This window comes from Otolemur garnettii, unplaced genomic scaffold (assembly GCF_000181295.1).
Source record: "Otolemur garnettii isolate 467f Iridium unplaced genomic scaffold, OtoGar3 scaffold00002, whole genome shotgun sequence".
Taxonomy (NCBI): Eukaryota; Metazoa; Chordata; class Mammalia; order Primates; family Galagidae; genus Otolemur; species Otolemur garnettii.
Window position 1 is genome coordinate 8,885,431 of NW_003852397.1, and position 19,371 is coordinate 8,904,801.

Consider the following 19,371-nt stretch of genomic DNA (forward strand, 5'->3'; position numbering starts at 1 on the left):
GAACCATTTAAAAAAAGATTTTCCAATGTATTAGTAAACTCTGAAACTGAGATAATAGCTACAGCTGAAATGTTGTTATGATTAGGATTCTTGACTTGCAGATGAGACAAACACAACCCAAGCTTGATTAAGCAAAGAGAAATGTATGATGAGCCAGTTTGGGTACCTCACGGCACCCTAAGATAAAAACAATAGCATGGGGAAACAAGTCTAATGAGGATCTCATACAGTGCCTGCATGCTCTCTGTCACTTATCTCTATTTCTTTTATCTTGGATCCATGCTTCTCTGTCACTACATGGCAGTTTCAGTCAAGTGGTGGGGACACAGGCAAAGAACACCAAGACTGGTGTGTTTGGTTGCATATATAGTACCTATTTCCAACTCATATATCTAAAACATTTTTTTAATCATCTCTACTTCCTCTTCATAACTCTTGAACTTCTTGTTTATCCAAAAGTCTTTTGTCATTTCAGTTAAACTAAAGCCACTCTGTTCTTCTAGTTCTTTAGACTAAAATCTCTGAAAGTTACTTTTGATTTTTCTTTTTCTCCTACATCTCTTATATAGTCCATAAGTAAATCTCCAAAATATTAGAAGCTAACTAGTATTTATGCTCTCCTCTGATACCACCCTAATGTATGAAGGAATACCCATTTTTCACCAAGATAATTGAAATAGTGTCCTAAGTGGTCTTCTTCATTTAGCACTTGTTTTATGATTTATTCTTGATAGCAAATTCAGATAATATTTTAAACATAAATCTGGTCTTGTTTCTCCTTTTCAAAAACTCTTCAGCAGATTTATTTATTTATTTTTTAATTAAATCATAGCTGTGTACTTTAATACAGTCATGAGGTACAGTGTGTTATTTTTATATATGATTTGAAATGTCTTTATCAAACTGGTTAACATAGCCTTCATGTCATTTTCTTAGGTATTGTGTTAAGACAATTTATATTCTACATTTAGAAAGATTCACATGTACCCTTGTAAGATAAACCATAGGCATGTTCCCACCAATCACTCTGCCTCCACCCATCCTACCCCCTCCCCTCCCCTCCCTCATCCTTTTCCCCATATTCTATGATTGGGTTATAGCTTTCCTATGAAAGCTATAAATTAGTTTCATAGTAGGGTTGAGTACATTGGATACTTTTTCTTCCATCTGTAGGCCATGCACCTGTCTTCAGAGAGGTAGACGTATGGAACAGAATAGAGAACTAAGAGATGAACCCAGCTACTTACTGTTATATGATCTTTGACAAGCCAATTAAAAACATTGAGTGGGGAAAAGATTCCCTATTTAACAAATGGTTCTGGGCTAATTGGTTGATGACCTGTAGAAGACTGAAACTGGATCCACATCTTTCACCACTAACTAAGACAGACTCTCACTGGATTAAAGATTTAAACCTAAGACATGAAACTATAAAAATACTAGAAGAAAGTGTAGGGAAAACACTTGAAGAAATTGGCCTAGGCTAAAATTTTATGAGAGGACCCCACCCCCCCGGCCCGGGGAATTGAAGCAACATCAAAAATACACTACTGGGACCTCATCAAATAAAAAGCTTCTGCACAGCCAAGAACACAGTAAGTAAAGCAAGCAGACAGCCCTCAGAATGGGAGAAAATATTTGCTAGTTATGTCTCCGATAAATGTTTAATAACCAGAATCCACAGAGAACTCAAATGTATTAGCAAGAAGAGAACAAGTAATCCCCTCTCAGGGTGGGCAAGGGACTTGAAGAGAAACTTCTCTGAAGAAAACAGGCGCATATTCTTTCTTATTGCAGTGTAAATAACCAAGTCTTTACAATGACAAAGAGATCTGTCCTCTGCCTGGGATGCTATTCTCTCAGATAGCCATTTGTTTTTTATAGATAACCTGTGATTTTTTTCTTCCTTACCCAGCTCTAGTGTTTACAATAGAATTAATTGTCTCTAATATTTATTTATGTCTCTCTTTATTGCCTGTTTCTTCTCACTGGGAGGTGAGTTCTATAAAGGTAGGGATTTATTCTGCTTATTAATTAGTTTCCAGCACCCAGATCAGTCTATCACATAGTAATAGTGAACAAATATGTGTTTAGTGATAAAACTAACTTGGCAGTCTCCTTTCCTCCAGAGGAATACTTTAGTGCTGGCAGAAAACAGAAGTTTACAGAAGACAAGAATATTGACAAAATTATAGCTGCTGACTTCCAGTTGAAGTGGCAAGTCAAGCATGTGTTTACTGCCTTTTAGGCCTGAAATTTCACTAAAAGTAGAGTAATAGAAAAAAATTATAAATAATATGCCATAAAAGAGAAAATATGAGGGAAAAGAAATTTTAACTTATTTTTAAATAGATAAAAAAATACTAATGAGGAAAAGTGGAAGAAATTGTAAGCAAGATGACTATTATTAAATTCCAGGATGGGGCTGGGAGAGGTGGCTCACACCTGTAATCCTTGTACTTTGGGACACTGGCACAGGTGAATTGCCTGAGGTCACAAATTTGAGACCAGCTTGAATAAGAGTGAGATCCTGTCTCAACTACAAGTAGAAAAAACAAAAAACCTAGTCAGGCATGATGGTAGGTATTTGTAGTCCTAGCTACTCAGGAGGCTGAGGCAAAAGAATTGCTTGAGTCCAAGAGTCTGAGGTTTCTGTGAGCTAGGCTGATGTCATGGCATTCTACCGAGGTGACAGAGTGAGGCTTTATCTCAAAAAAACAAAAATTTCAGAATGGCTCCTAATTCAGTGACTGAAATTATATAGGAGGAAGAGAGTGAGAAGTTGGACTGAAAGTAAAGGGATTACCTAAAGATTTGTGTTAGAGGAATTACTTTACCCTTAACTTTCCCACAGAGAATTACCAGTGGTCACTTAATTTAGCCCAGGGAAAATATCAAAGAAGAGAAAGAGAGTATCTAAATTAGGTGTACCCCAGGGTAAAGTGCGTCTTATTCTGGCAATTAGAATCATTGCAGTGTAGAAACTAGCCTCCTATCAGATCATCTTAAAGCAAAATTTACCTAATCAAAAAATTCTTCTAGTGTACAAAGATCTGTTCTCTCTCTGTGTCTCTCTACATGCCTGTGCACACACACACAACTAAGGTTCACCTGATTATCAACAAAATTGTGCAAGAGAAAGCTGAAGCTAAAAATCTTAAAACAAGAGTGGCACCTGTGGTTCAAGGAGTAGGGCGCTGGCCCCATATACCAGGGGTGGCTGGTTCAAGCCTGGTCCCAGCCAAAACAAAAAAAAAAAAAAAAGAAAAACTTAAAACAACTGGATCTTGGGTAAATATTAATAGAAAATTCAATCAACAGAAAAGAATCTAAAAACAAACTAAAATACACACACCTTGATTAGTAGAATTAGAAACGTTTGAGCAGATTTTATATTTATAAAAAAGAATAACGCACTATGAAGAACTTTTAGAGAGCACAATGAGCTTTTTTAATTAAAAAATGTTTGCTTGCTAAATTTTTTTTTAAAAAGAAGGAATTAGAAGATACACTTGAAAAATCAACCATAATATGGTAGACACATAAAAGAAAACATAAGGACATAAAAACACAATCAAGGATCTAATGCCTAAATAGTAAAAGTCAAAGAAAAAGACAATGAAGAAAATGAAAGAGGAAACTATAAAAAGCATGCAAAGAAATTTCTCAGAGTAAAAAGTGATATGTCATAAACGTTAAAGGACCTTTGTACTACTATAAACAGAAGAGGGACCCACAATTAGACCTGCCAGTGTGAAACTTCAGAACAGCAAGGATAAAGATAAAATATCTTAAACATTTTAGAGAGAAAATATCAGTTAAGGTATGAAGCAATGACAATCAGACCGGCTTAAGGCTTTTTATTTATATCATAGGAGAGTGGAACATAATGAAACAATGCTTTCATAGACTGAAGAAAAAGCATTTCTGTTCTGGAATCTTAAACACACCCAGAATACTATTCATGTATAATCAAGTAAAAAATTGGTGTGCCAAATGTTCTTTTTATTTTGAAATTTCTTGAGCATGCTCTTTAACAAAATAATAGGATCAGATAAGAAAAAGAAAAGAAAAGAAAGAACAATTCAGGCAACAAGTTTTACTCTAGAGAGCAATAAAGGGAAATAATAACCAGCACCTATTGTGGGTGGCAGCCTAGAGAGATAACACTCAAGGTTGGAGAAGAAAGATGAAAACTGTTCAAGGAAATCCCTGAGGGACAAAAATGGGACTTAAATAGAATTAATAAGAGGTAGAGAGCTTGCAAAAACTGGAGGATGTGATATAGGCACAACATTTTAGGATTTGCCTTTCCCCATCATACTATCAAGTTGGAATATGGAATAAATAGGAATAGAGACTAAGCAGTAAGGAAAAAGAGGTCTCAGAGAGCTGAAATCCAGACATTAAGCAATAATTTATATAGCCAAATAGATCAATAACAAAACTAACACAATAGTCAACCAATGAATGGGAAATGGCTACTAGTTTCATGCCAAGATTGATTCCAGAAGCATCTCATAGTTCCTTTCCCTGAAGAAATTATAATCTGGTAGGAAATCAAGATACAAATGAGATAGCAGTGTCCATCTAAAATAGGTGACTAAAGCAAAATTCTCAATCAATGAAGGCATACTGAGCCAAAGTTGAGGATGTACCCAAGAAAAACATGAACCACAGACAAATCTCTTGCTGTTTTTGTGAAGGAAAATTTCAGCATTTAAAGGTATAGAGTAAGAAAAATAAATACAAGGGGATGGGTAGTGAGACAAAATGATTACATTCTTGTAAGACCTAGGAACATTTAAATTCTACATTTTATGTAAGTAAGATAAGGCCAATGCTAGAGGATAAAAAGGGATTTATAGAAGCATCAATTACGTAGATACCCGTGAGTAGCTGAAAGAATGTCTGATCCTCTCTTGTCTCTGTCCTGAACCTGTGAAGGTAATTTTCTAATTCATTATCGTGGAATCAGAATGCACTTTAGTTTTAGGAGCTAGATGTAGCTTGCAGACCTAAAGTTGCAATTTGGTTGTCCTTGATTGTGGGAGGCCAGCAAAGAATTTCCTTAATGAAAGATCTGAGGGGCCAGTTCTTTACAGGTATTGAGGACTTTACCTTTTTTTTTTTTTTTTTTTGGCCTAAGTTGAGATGGTGGTGGTCCTCAGATTTTTATTTCTTTTAAAATTATTTACCACGAGAATTTAGAGATGGGAGACCCCATGTTGTGCAGAGGTTATACATGTAGAGTTAGACTTTCAGAGCTGGGTAGACTTCCCAAAAGCTAAGTACTATGCAACCCTATCATTGGCCATCCTTCCTTTCCTTTAACTTATAGCAGAGTAGGCACTGAATAAAGGTTTGATACATATATTCTCTTGTCCTTAGAATAGCTTTCCTGTCGTAGGTCTTGCTTTCCTTTAAACTTCAGATATAACTACACTAAAAATCCTAATTCTTCTTCCAGGTTCTTCCTAGTTCCTGGAGGAGAGCAATATTTTAAGATCTGAGTACATTACTGTATTTTGTGGGCCCACAGTTTGGTTGCCTACAAGGAACTCCATATAAGGAGCTCCCTAAAATCAGACATTTTAGACTCTTGATTAATCCAGTGCTTCTCTATTTTTAGGCTTCCAGAAAATTTTTCTATCTCTACCATCCCTGTCCTTTTTGTTTATGATATGGACTGATTTCCTTTAACATTTTACTTCTTCTTTCTGCCTTTTCTTGCCCCAGTCTTGTTCTCTAGTGTTCACAACCTTCAGTCGCTGGTATCTAGTGGTTCTTAGTATTATGTTCAGCCTATTCTTCTTACTTTCCCTTTGTCCAGTCTCTTCAGCTTTACTTTCCTTGCCCATCTCTGTCCAGTTTTGGTTTTAATTCATTCATTCATTCATCAATATTCGGCACAATACCAGGAATAGCAATAAAAAGTGAATGAGAAGCAGTCCTGAAACCTTTCGCAATGTGATGGATCTTTAAGTGGAAGTTAGAGTAGAGGATGTAATGCCTTCAATCGAGGTATGAGAAAGAAAATGTTTTGGCAGTGCATAAGGCTTAGTACAAGGATGGGAGAAACAAGTTTTGCCTAAGACTCCTGGGTAGCGCTTTACAGCATAAGTATGAAAAGGATGAGTATGAGTACAAAACCAATGATGGTAACAACAAGAAAAAAACAAGGCCAAGGGCAAGAAGAGGAAAAAAATTCTAGGTGAAGGGACTAGAATATACAAAGTTACAGACTGAGCTAAATGTCTGTGAACATCTCCTTCTTACCCCTTACTGGTAGCTGCTTGTAGCTATATTTGATTCTTTTCTTCCCGGGGAAGCACAGTGGACACCATTGGCACCTTCAATGCTGTGGGTGACGTATTGAAGAAATCCTTCCGGATAGCTCTTATATTGGATAGTTTATAAACAATTCCCATTGAAGGTCCCCCTTCTTCTTCTTCTCCCAGGGTTAGTGTGCGTTACCACGTTATCTTTGAATATGGACAGTGGTGAAATTTATTAACGAACTCATCCTTTGCAAATATTAAACAGATTATTTGTAATGATAGTTTTTAAGAGGGAATTTTTAAGCCTGTATTTTGAGATGCTTAAATAATAGTCTTTGAGGGCAATTTACCAAATGCATTAAAGGAAGTCATTTGGAAACTTTTTACTGCTTTCAGAAACAAGAGAATTGAACTACCCTTTTGCAGCCAATTCTCTTTAGCCACACACACACAAATGAAGGTTTACTAACACTCTTTCTCCTGAGAACACTATCTACTGTGAGCAGTGCCAACAGCTGAAAGCATCAAGCCTGCCCTCGCACTGTGAGAAAACAGTCCTCTCCCAGGGTCTGCCCAGATGCTCATTAAAATCCAAGGACTACTCCACAAGGATGTGTTGTTTAGTCCAACATCATAGCTTTTATAAAGAAAAGAATTTCAGCTTGGTGTGGGAAGATGGACAAAGTTGAGCACCATGGTAACTGGGTCAAATTAACTCTTTCAGCAGACTACCCACTCATGAATGGGTGTAGACTGTGTATACCCTTTAAGGCCTCAGAGTTTAACGTGGTCTTGTCCTGTGTAACTTCTGCTGTCTCCCAAGCTTGACAGCTTCCATTTCCTTCTGTGCTCACGCCATGCTTGTGCTTCTTGTAACCTACGCTCTCATTCCTTTCCCTCTTTTTCATGTTTCTGTAAATGGCTGATGTTTATCTCCTGTTAGTTTGGCCTCTTCAGAATATCTCAGAGGCCTATTTAAGATGTTTACTTCTTTCACAACTTCTGGATCTATTTTTTTCCTTTGTTTATTCCACACATGACAAAAGGCCACTTGACTAATGCTCTTGTCAAACAACACATATTACCGCCATAATACTCTCCTCTTAGGCACAGTAGAAATCAGGGGGATATTAGTTTACAGGAGGGTACTAAAAATAGTCCCCACTTTTAAGGAGCTTAAAATCCATTTGGCTGTCACAAAAAGACTTTCATTAAGCCTCACTGTGTGAGGAAAATGTTTATTTCTCCTAAAGAATTGTTATGTTTTCTTTTGGCAGATAATAGAAATTATAGTATTTAGAATCGTTCTCTTGTTTGCTCTTACTGCCAGAATGCTTAACACTGAATGTAACATTTACAGACTGTAATTACTTAAGTTCCAATTGCTTCTTTTTCTCTGTTTGGCCTTGACTTTACATACTTACTACAATTGGATAGATATTATTATAAGGTTAAACTCTTCTTAAATTTTTTTTGGAGTGACACAAGATTTAGACAACTAGACAAAGATTTTAGCTCTGACATGGATACAAATATAAAAGACAGGTTCATCAAATTTGGGCCTGAGAAAAGGCTAATAGAAAGCACTGCAGTATTTGGTATGATGGTCAGTAGATAAAGGATTTATTTCTCAGAATTCTGGGGAACTGACATCATGAGAAAAAGAGAGAGGAATAAAGCCAAGGTCAAACAGTAGGTGATGAACTTTGAAGGAATGTCAGTGAATAAAGAACCTCATGGAGAGGGGTGGGGAGTTGCAGAAAGTGAATCATAGAGTTCTGTGAGCCAGGGGTGGAGTCTTGAGGGATAGAGGGTAAGATGCTAAGGACTTGCCAGGCATGTAATATTTGAGGCAAGGGATTAGTAATGATTTGAAAGAACTATTCTTATATGATTCTTTTTCTTCAGGGCTCTTGGGATCATGCTGATATTTACTTGAATTCGGTGATACGTTCAGATAGCAAGAAGACCTCCTGGCTTTGTGTTATTACTAGTACACAGACTCAGAATGTAGAGAGACCTCAGGAGCTAGAAGAACAGGTTAGAGCTGACATATGTAGGGAATGCTAATAAGAAAAACACATTGTTTAGAGTTCAGGTTCAAAGTCCAAATGCAAAATTATGGGTTGAGGTTGATATAGAAAAGAACTTGAAGTTTCCATTAATGTATGAGTTAAAGCTATAAGGTGGGTGTCAAAGAGCAAGTGCCATTAGGCAGCTTTCTCCAAGAGTAGCAAAGGTTTGGTGGTACTGAGTGAATTGCATTTGGTTCTGTACACCAAAAAATAAGAGGGTGAGCTTTTGTAAATGACCATATTGAGTGAATAGTGGCTAAATGGGAAAGATTGAGCAACTGTATACTTTTAATCCAAAGAAGGAAAAAGTGGGGTGGGGGTAAAATAATTATTTTCAAATATTTGAAGAGATATTGTCCAACTTTGGTTTGAAGGCAGAGAAGACTGTGACCAGGTCTATGATCTGCCACCCACTTGCCATCTACCCAATGTTTCCTCCACGACACCCCCAGACTTGGAGGTAAGTGGACAATCAGCATCCTGTGTAGCATATGACCATTAGTAGACCACCAACAAATATTATTTTCTTCATGATATGAGAAATCAACATACATATTATCTAAGAATCCTGAGGATTTAGCTCTAAGACCAACATATAGGACCTACAAAAGGGCAGATTTGGGCTCAATTATGAAAATACATACTTTCTCTGTAGATGTTTCTGTTTACCAGCCCAGGATGTACTCAAACCTAAACTTTCTGATCCTAAATAACCTAAGAAATCTGTGACCTACATGATAGCTCCTATTTTTAGACTTCCATTAGGATGTAGGTAAAAATACTCTTTTTGGTCTTCTCTTAGAAATTAGAAATGAAGGAGATGGAGAAGAGACAGAACTGCAGATAGAAATAAGAAGTTGGGTAAAATCAGATAATAGAATGTATTTCTCTTTCAATCTGGTGCTAACAGAGAAACAAAGGAATGTTTTTCCTAAGTTTTCATTGACAACATCGAGTGAGGAAGAACCACATATAGCACTGGGAACAGACAGGGGCAAAGTAAATGTGGAAAGGGAGCATCATGTAGAGAAGATCACCTTGGAAAGAGCAGGGACCATTGGTGGAAAATACACCCTGACCTCACTCTCTTGCTTCTTTTCCATCTTCTTGAGCTCCACAGATATGTGAAATCTGGAGGACAAAGGGGAACTTTGATGTTTTCCAAATGGGTCATTCTCCCACAGCAAGGAGATAGATAGATCTTGTACTCAGTGTTTAAGTAGAAATGTATAAGTAGAATATTATGATCCCTTTTTGATTTCTTCCAAAATTCCTTTCTAGAGGTGTTCTAACTAGAAACAAGGAGTGAAAGCTGTCTTGACAATTTGTTCTTCTGTTTATCTCCCTTTTCTCTTTCCACATTATTTTCTACTCTTGAATCAGTCTCTACTCTCAGTTCTACCACTATTCTTAGAGCTCTGTGACTGGATCTGTGGATGGGTCACTCCAGCTTATTTGGTGTATGATTCTTACTAAGAAGTATCTTAGAAGCCAGATTGAGCATCTTGTGAGGTCTCTTGCACCATCCAGGATAGTTGGCTAGTCCCAGGGTACCACATTGCTCCTCTGATCCACTAAAACTGTATCCCTGCATTCCAGAGATGATTCCTTGAAGCCATGTGGTTCCTGAGCCTAAATACTCCTTTTTCCTCTTGTTGTCACTGCCATTCATTCACATATTCATTAATTCATTCTTCTACAATAGATTGAGAACCTGCAATATGCCCATGATGGGGCTACAAGAGTAGACAAGCAAAGCCTGATCTTTAACTTCATGTAACTTATTTTATCTAATTAATTTCATAACCTTAAAATGTTATAAAAATTTTCAAAATATCAACATATTCTAAAACTTTTCTTATAAATTAAAAATAAAAGAATTCATTTCCCGTTGTGTATTCTAATTTTTGATGCGGAATATATGTCCTTGTAGTCATTTGAAGAACAGTAGACTGAAATAGAATTTAGTATGTCTGTATCAGTGCTCAAACAATAGTTCAAAATGTATGTTTCCTAATGGACTGTCACTGTTACATTATGGTTTTATTTAGTTGATGACAATGAGGGTAGAATGCATATTTTTAATTTTTTTCTTTTTTTGAGACAGTATCTCATTATGTCACCTGCAGTAGAGTGAAGTGTCATCACAACTCACATCAACCTCAGATTCAAGGGCTTACGTGATTCTCTTGCCTCAGCCTCCTAAGTATCTGGGCCTACAAGTGCCTACCACAATGCCCAGCTATTTTTTTTTGTTGCAGTTGTCATTATTGTTTAGCTAGCCCAGGCTGTGTTCGAACCTACCAGCCTTGGTGTATGTGGCTGGCACCCTGCCCACTGAGCTACGGACGCTATCAGTAGAACATATATTTAAAATAGCATAAAAACTGAGATACTAGAATGTTTTTAAAGTAAGAGCCAGTTTATAGAAATCAGAAAACAGTATCTTTTAGAATGCAAATTCTTCAAATAGAAGAAAATTTCACTTTATTCAGAGTTTTTGTTGAAAAATGAAAACAATTTATTAAAATAAATTAATACAAATATACAAGTGTTCATAATTATTTAATAAATATTAAATATAAATACATAAATACAAATTAAATTAAACAACGTACATTGTTTAAGCATCAAAGTAGTATAAAGTGAAATGTATTCCATAAGACAAGAAATAATATTTGTTACTAATTACTTTAAAAAGTCTACTTAGAATTCCTGATAAATTTGATTAAAAAACTTAAAGCTTTCATAAAGAAATATGGTCTCTATAACTATTCAAATAAATGAATACAAAATAAAGAAATTTTTGGCTCTTATGCATAATTTTGAAACTTCTATTGCTCAAAATAATTTAGGATTGGACAACTGACAGTTCTCAGAGTTTGTGAAATACATTAGGCATCACATAGAAACTCTAGAAAATTAGAATTGGCTTTAAGGGTTTATCAAGTCTAATCACCTTTCACAGGTGATAAATCTTTCATAATTATATTATCTAATTAATTTCATAACCTTAAAATGTTATAAAAATTTTCAAAATGTCAACATATTCTAAAATGTTTCTTATAAATTAAAAATAAAAGAGTTCATTTCCTGTAGTGTATTCTAATTTTTAATGTGATAAAGATTATGATAAAACAAATATGAAAAGAAAAAAATGAAATGTTCTTCAGATACCTCTTACTTTTAATCTCTGTATCTAAAAATCTTCCTTTAGGATTTTGAGTCTCAGTAGCAGATATTGTAAGGCTGAGTTGACTCTGACCTTTTATGTGTAACTGTGAACTCTGGGGTTGTCATTATTGTCCCTTGTCCTTATCTGAGTTGTACATCTGTAATTTCTGGATTAATTTGACTCTAGGAGCTCTATCTTCAGACCCAATGCAATTGCTTCTGAATATAGAATCTATTAATTTCATGAAGGAAAAAGAATATTTCTCTAACAAAGGCCAGCTAACATTATGCATATACTATATACACCCTTCATTAGTATCCTCAAATGGACTGAATTACCTCCAGGAAATTCTTAAATATATTGTTTTTAAGAATTTATTTTTTAAATGTAATTTCAATGTTCATCTAAAAAATTAATATAAGTTAAATCTCAGTTACTTAAATAATCATCTTACAGTGGAGCACTGCTATGTGATTTGTCTTTGGTCTGAAAGTAAATTTGCCAAATGGTGTTTGCTATAGGCATTGAAGTTGTGGGTACTACACCCACATTTTGGAAAACAATGCATTAGACAGACTTCATTTGAACACATACTTTTTACATACTACATTGTCTCTAAGTGTGGCAGTAACTTAGCAAAGAAGTAGTTTCTACATGTGATTCAAACAGTGATTAAACTGTATGTTAATTCATTCAAGTATTTATTTAGCTAAGAATGGGGTTAGGTGAGGGGACACAGAAAGAATCATGGCGTTTATTCAGTTTTGGGAGAAACAGGATCATAAAACATGCACTTAAGTAAATAAAAGTAAGGAAAATAAATAACCAAGAAAACACAGGATAGTAATAATGCATATTTCAGTGCAGCGATGTGATAACTTCATTTTTACATGGAACAGAACATGGACTAAGACAGGAAAACTCATGAGTGTCTGCATTACAGTCTTATTTTATTGCTCAAATGTTTCCATAAGTGTCTCAGGGAAAAGCAATGTCGCGAAGAATAAGCATGCTTATTGAAATTATGTTTTAAATAAAGGTGACCATCTGCTTGCTCAGGCAAAATGGCCAGCCTTCTTTATTCGCTGTTGGTTTATATAGGCAATCTTGTGCATGCGCACTGTACAGCAATGGCCTCATTAATCCATTGTTTTTCATTAATCCATTTATTACAATCCCTGGCACATGCACATTGGACATCAATGATTTCATTAATCCATTTAAACATCTTATGACCACCCGCCCTGTAAGTAGCTCCTCCCTGGTAATCTGATAATCCACCCAACATACACCTTTAAGCATAATCCTTTCAACATAACCTGGTTTAACATAACTTAATGAAGAATATGTTGTCAGTCATTACTTTCTTTGTTCTTATCTGATGAAGCCTGAGACTACAGGGGAAAGAGATGATTTGAATGTCTGTTCTACTAACCAAGCCATTTGGAGGCAGTTACTTCAAATCTTTAAGCAAAGCATAGAAAAACTTCTTGGGCATATAGGAATTTGTGTGCAAACCTCTGCTCCCATGTAGGCCTTAAGTCAGGGGGGTTTTTGCTGGAGACTTTTGTAAGGAATTCTCAGGCTGGACTTCTCAAAAGCCTTTCATGAGCCCAGGTTTGATCTGTGCCGTTAGATACCTGCATGACATTACCATTCCCAGACCCATCAGCAAGTGACCTTCATCACTTACCACAGATCAGGAAAGGTTACTGATTGATGGGTATCTGGCCAGTTTTCCAAAGGGTTTTTTCATAGACCTTATAAAGTCAACCTTAATTCCTTAACGCAGTCTGGAAATGCAAAGCCTTAGTCATGTTAGGCCCGCAACTACCTGGCCACAAGGGATTCTGCCTCAGTTTCTTACAAGTATGCCTGCACAAAGTCTTTTCACTGCTCTCTCTCATGGCTTTTTTGGCCAGAGGCATATAGGCATTTCACCTATAAGCAAACTGTTCCAATTTTGGCCATTAGTTGATCTCTTGGTTGCCTCTGTGTGCCTTTAGCATGCTTCTATCAGTGTGTGGTGGGGAGTTTTTTTTTTTTTTTTTTTTTGAGACAGAGCCTCAAGCTGTCCCCCTGGGTAGAGTACTGTGGCATCACAGCTCACAGCAACCTTTAACTCCTGGGCTCAAGCAAGTGTCTTGCCTCAGCCTCCCAAGTAGCTGGGACCACTGGTGCCTGCCACAACGCCCGGCTATTTTTTAGTTGCAGCCATCATTGTTGTTTGGCAGGCCCAGACTGGATTAAAACCCGCCACCTTAGGTGTATGTGACTGGCGCCTTAGTCATTTGAGCCACAGGCACCGAGCCATGGTGGGAGTTTTTGTGGGTGAGGAGGAGGGAGTACTCCCTCACTTTCTGGCACGGCAAAATGCTCCAGTCTTATCTTTTATGTTTCTTGACCTAGTCTTAGAATTAGTATTCCTCTAAGGAATGTTAGGGGTTTTGTTGTTATTCCTTGTTGATTTTTTGTTTATTGGAAAGTGTATTGGGAACCAAAATCTGGGTACTTGATGCTTGATTATTTTTTGAGTTTACAAGTCATGAGAACAAAACTTTATGAACTGCTGGTCTCCACCAAATGATGCCAAAATCCATTTAAAAATTGTGACTAATTCCCTCTCTGGATATATGGAAGGAAGGAAAGTATTGAAAGGAATGCATTTTGAGTCCAAGCTCTGTATCTTAGAAGCAGGGTGATAGTGAACAATTTAGCTACTCTTCTGATTATTTCTTTAAGCTCAAAGTAGACAAATGAACTTCTATTTATTTTGGTAATTTTCCCAAATCATTAAGAAAATCGCTTGATAATATCATCCAGCAAATGTATATATTTAGGTTTAAATAAAATATTCTAACTTAATGTTATCTCATAATCTATAGTAATTATTCACTCACCACTATATATTTTTTATCTATTACATTATTTAATTTTTACAGCAACACTATCTGTATTCTTCTTATCTCCATTTTTGACATAAGAAGACTGAAACTCAGATGAGTTCATTTAATAACTATAAGGTTTCTAACAATATGGCATTCCTGTATTCAGTTCTAATTAATATTATTCCCCTTACATTTTTTCTAATGTGAACAAAACTTACAGAGTAAACTTTTGGCCTGTCTCACAGGCCAAGGAGTTGCTTGCTAGCTATTATTCATGCCAGGATGTCTCACAGAGTCAAGTGCGCTGGGAGGCTTAGTGAGCCCACTGGCAAGAAGCCATTCACTTCTTGCCAAAGTTAAAAGTGTTTTATTTAAACCCTTTTCTAGAGCTGGTACCTCCAAGACATAAGTAACAACTATCAAAATAATAATAATATTTGATAGTACTTGTGATTTTACTTCCTACTGAGCCCAATACTAAGTATTTAATATTCATCCTCTTATTTCATTGCAACAATACATTTGCAAGGTCTTAATTAGTCTATTTTTTAGGTGAGAAAACTGAAGCTCAGAGTGATTAATTTTATTTCCCAAAGTGATGCAAATTGCAAGTGGCACAGCCAATGTTTGAAGCCAAGACTGTGTGATTTCAAACTCACTTTCTTAGCCATTATACAGGGAAAACAGTGGTTTCTGGCAAGTGAGGGATGCTGCGGGCATTTATCAGACTTAGTAACAGCAAAAAGCTTCCCTGAAGTTCTAGAGTCACAAGGAATAGGGCTTGTGATAGTTGAAGCAATTCAGTTGATGACAGCTGTATGCTCAGTATCTGAACACCAACAACTGCAAATAGATCAGAGGAGAATTTTCAACAGTCGATGTAGAAATTCTGATATGAGGAAGCGTAGATGACCTAGCCCAGGAAAGAGAACCAATGTACAGACACAGGATAAACTATGGGGATGTAGGTAGGACTACAATGTGTCACTTAGCCATTCCTAGCAAAGTGCATATTCAATTTTCATACTGAGAAGAGATAGCATTTTAACATTTGATCTATTTGTAGCCTTTTATTTATAGTTTAGATATATACATTATGGTAAATTGTATGTTTAAAAAAAAGATTCTGTGATGGCTACTTTTATGTGTCAACTTGACAGGACCATGGGATGCCTCATGGGTTGCTTGACATTTGGTCAAACATTTTTCTGGGTATGTCTATTAACATTTGAATCCACAGGCTGACTAAGGCAGATGGCTTTTCTGAATGTAGGTATGGAAGGGCCACGTAATCAAAGGCCTGAATAATACAAAGATGCTGAGAAAGAGGAAACTTTGGTGGCCTGGGTTCTTTGAGCTGGGAAGTTGATCTTGTCCTGTCTTTTTAAATCATCTGAAACACTAACTCTTCCTAGATCTTGAGACTTTTGACATTCCAACTAGAACAGTATCTTTGGCCCTCCTTGTTCTCTAGCCATCACATTCAGACTGGAACTTACACCATTAGCTCTCTTGGTGATCCAGGTTGGAACTTATCAGCCTTCATTATTGTGTGAGCCCATTCTTTATAATAAATCTCTTTTATTATTATCATTATTATTATTATTACTAAGGACAGGGTCCTATTCTGTCACCCAGGCTGTGTGATCACAGCTCACTGAAGGCTCAAATTCAGGGGTTCAAGTGATCCTCCTCCCTTTGCCTCCTGAGTAATTGGGACTACAGTTGCACACAACTATGCCCTGATAATATATTTTTCAATTTTTTTTTGGTAGATATGGAGTATGCTCTGCTGTCCAGGGTAATCTCAAACTCCTGGCTTCTAGCAATCCTCCTTGCCTTGGCCTGCTGAAGTGTTGGGATTGCAAGTGTGAGCCACCATATGTGTCTAATAAATGTCTTTGGATGTGCATACACTATTGATTCTGTACCTTTGGAGAACTGTAACTAATACAGACTCCAACAAGATGTCTCTTCTCACATGCTCTTACAGAATCTTGCCCTTCCTCTATCAAGAGGTGGAGGCTATTTTCACTTCTCTTGAACCAATCTGGGTTTAGAAATAGTGGAATACAGCAGAAGTAACACTGTGCAGCTTCTGAGGTAAAGTCATAAAAGGTGATACAAATTCTATCTGCTGCTATCTCTTAAGACATACACCTTAGGAGGTTGAGGCTGCCACAGAAGAAGAACAGTTCCTTTGAAGCCGTCACACTGGAGAGACCCTGTGGAGAGATCTCACAGAGGAAGAGGGACATGCTCAGGGACCTCCAGCTATTCCAGCCTCCAGTGCAAGCACCAGACATATAGTGAGGAAGACATCAATGCTTTAAGTCTCAGCCACTGCACAAGACAGCCTGTGAAAAAGTCTGCCCAGCCGAGGTCAATCAATCCCCAGTCCCATGAGCCTAACATGGATTTCATTGTACAGGAAAAGATACCCAAAGTTTGTGTAGAAATAAAAAAAAATACACAGAGGGTCACGAACTTCATGTTTAATGTTAGTGTTCCAATATGTGAATTTGTAAGTTTCAACTGAGAGATCAAAATATAATATCAGATATCAAAGTGAGTTGTGAGAAAGGCCTTTCTATAAAAATTTTAGAAACATATAACTGAAAGCTAGATTACACAGCTTTTCAATACCTCACCCATATCAAAACTATAAAGGAGCTTCATTATTGACATTTAGGCAGAATTATGAAGAAATTTTTTTTGGACAAAACTGCACTGTGAATAGCAATGATTTTTCTCCCCGCTACTATCAAGCAGGAGGGGGAAGGGTGCCTCCACAGTCTTCTTAGCTAAATGAGGCAGAGGATGGAAGGTGCGAGGACTGTCTCACCTCCCCTGGATCTTCTACCTACAGAAGACCTTAGCTGAAGGAGAGAAGACAATTACAATAATTTTAAATTTTGACTATTAAGTGAGATTAAGTATTTTGCAATTTAGGGATTACAATTGTATTTTAATACATATGCAACCAATAATTATTAAGCAACTATTATGTGGCAGGCACTGTTGTAGGTTACGAGGATAAAGCTGTAGCCAAAACAAAGACAATCCCCACCCTCATGGAACCTGAATTCTCATGGGAGAAGCAGACAATAAGGAAAGAAGTAGGTTAAATTTATATCAGGTGGTGAGATGCACCCAGGAGAAAGTATAACCAGGAAGGGTATAAGCAGAGTCAGGTGTCGGATGAGTCAGTGATCGTGAAAGTTTTCCCTAGAAGATGACACTTTCTATTAACTCTGTTGACTTTGTAAAAAAATCAAAAGAGCTTCTATTAGGGCAAATAAGGCTAACTGTTATTCAGGCAAACTGTGCCATCTCATTCTCTTAACACAATGAAGACTGAATTTTGTCTCATGCCATAGGCCAAGGTTGGCCATGGTCATTCAGGGACACAGGCCCCTGTACTCCCCTAAGAGCCTTCTGTTTTGAATTCGCCTCACTGGGCCAGCAGGTGAAAAACCATTTGGAGAAAGTACAGCTGTGTTTTACTACTTTGAGGAGACACTCTCTTACCCACGTACACTGATGAGGGGTCACTTGGCCTAGATGTAAGAGAGCTTAATAATGATTCTATGAAGAAGTAAGAACTATGGATTTTGGTGAACACTTTGAGTCTTGGGCCCACAGATTGGTTCTCCAATTGAGTAGAAGCCAATAGACTATTAAAGTCAAATATTGGGACCCTGGCTGGCCTGGCTAGGTAAGCAAATTGCTTTAAGCAGTGATGCCCGATAGAACTGCTTCTGATTTTGTGTCAAACATATCATAGGTAATTATGCTAAAGTACTAGAATGGAAGACAAAACATCAATAGCAGTCTGATTTGTTGGAGTAAAATAGTTATGAAAGACTTTTTAGCATATATTTAGCTTTTTAAATTAATTCTTTTTATGTAATAAAAAAGGAAAAGGTAATTCAAAATAAATAAAAGATTTAGTTGGGTAAATTTTGTGACATTTTTATGGAATGTCAGCAAAGTAGCAGAAGTGTGTCATTTTAAACCAAAACTATCATTTATTAAGAATGTGTCCTAAAGATTTCTATTCATTGAATAATTTGTTAAGAAGTGAAGGGGCATTTGTAACACTGAATGTACTTAAGGAATTAATTAGAGAATTATAAACATAGCCAACATCTTATCTTGCTCTATTTTAAAGTCAGATTATTGGTAGGTATCATTTATTTCAAGAAAAATAACAAATTTCTATTAGGAATTGAGATGAAGACTTAATTTATGTAGACAAAACATAAAGCAGCATAAACTTATATTGAGAGGTATATACTTGTATCGGAATGCTGTTTTTCAATATTTGAACATCCATTTTTTTTCTCCAGTATTCAATGAGTAGTCAACCTACTAAGTTCCACTAACCCAATAACATATAGCTGAAAGTCCTCCACGTTTAAAAACACAGAGCTATTTTTGAATAGTAAGATTCAACTCCCACATGAACGGGAAAGCTGATTAAACTATTGATGCAATGTATTTTGACGATATAGTGTTATAGTCATGGGCTGCTGGAAATTAAAGATAAAACTCACTACAAACTCACCTCAAAACCGTTAAGAATAATTTAATAAATTTTAAACTAAATTGTAATTATTAAGCCTATTTTTAGCACCTCTTGTAGAGATTACTTTTTGTTAAAAAGAACCAGAAAACAGGAAAGTAACTTGACATTCATACTTCAACCTAGGTTTCTCAAAACTTTCTTTTTTTTTTCTTTTGCCACATAAACTTCAGATTAAAAAAGCATATTATCAGCATTAAATTTAGGGTAGAAGAAGAGAAATAGTACCAGCTTTGGATTCTGAAAAGATAATAAAAATCCCCTTTCAGACACCCTACACATATATCTTTCTTTGATCTCATTCCCTTCACTGCCCAGAAGTAACCTTCATCTTGAACTTGATTTTTTTTTTTTTAATTTACAT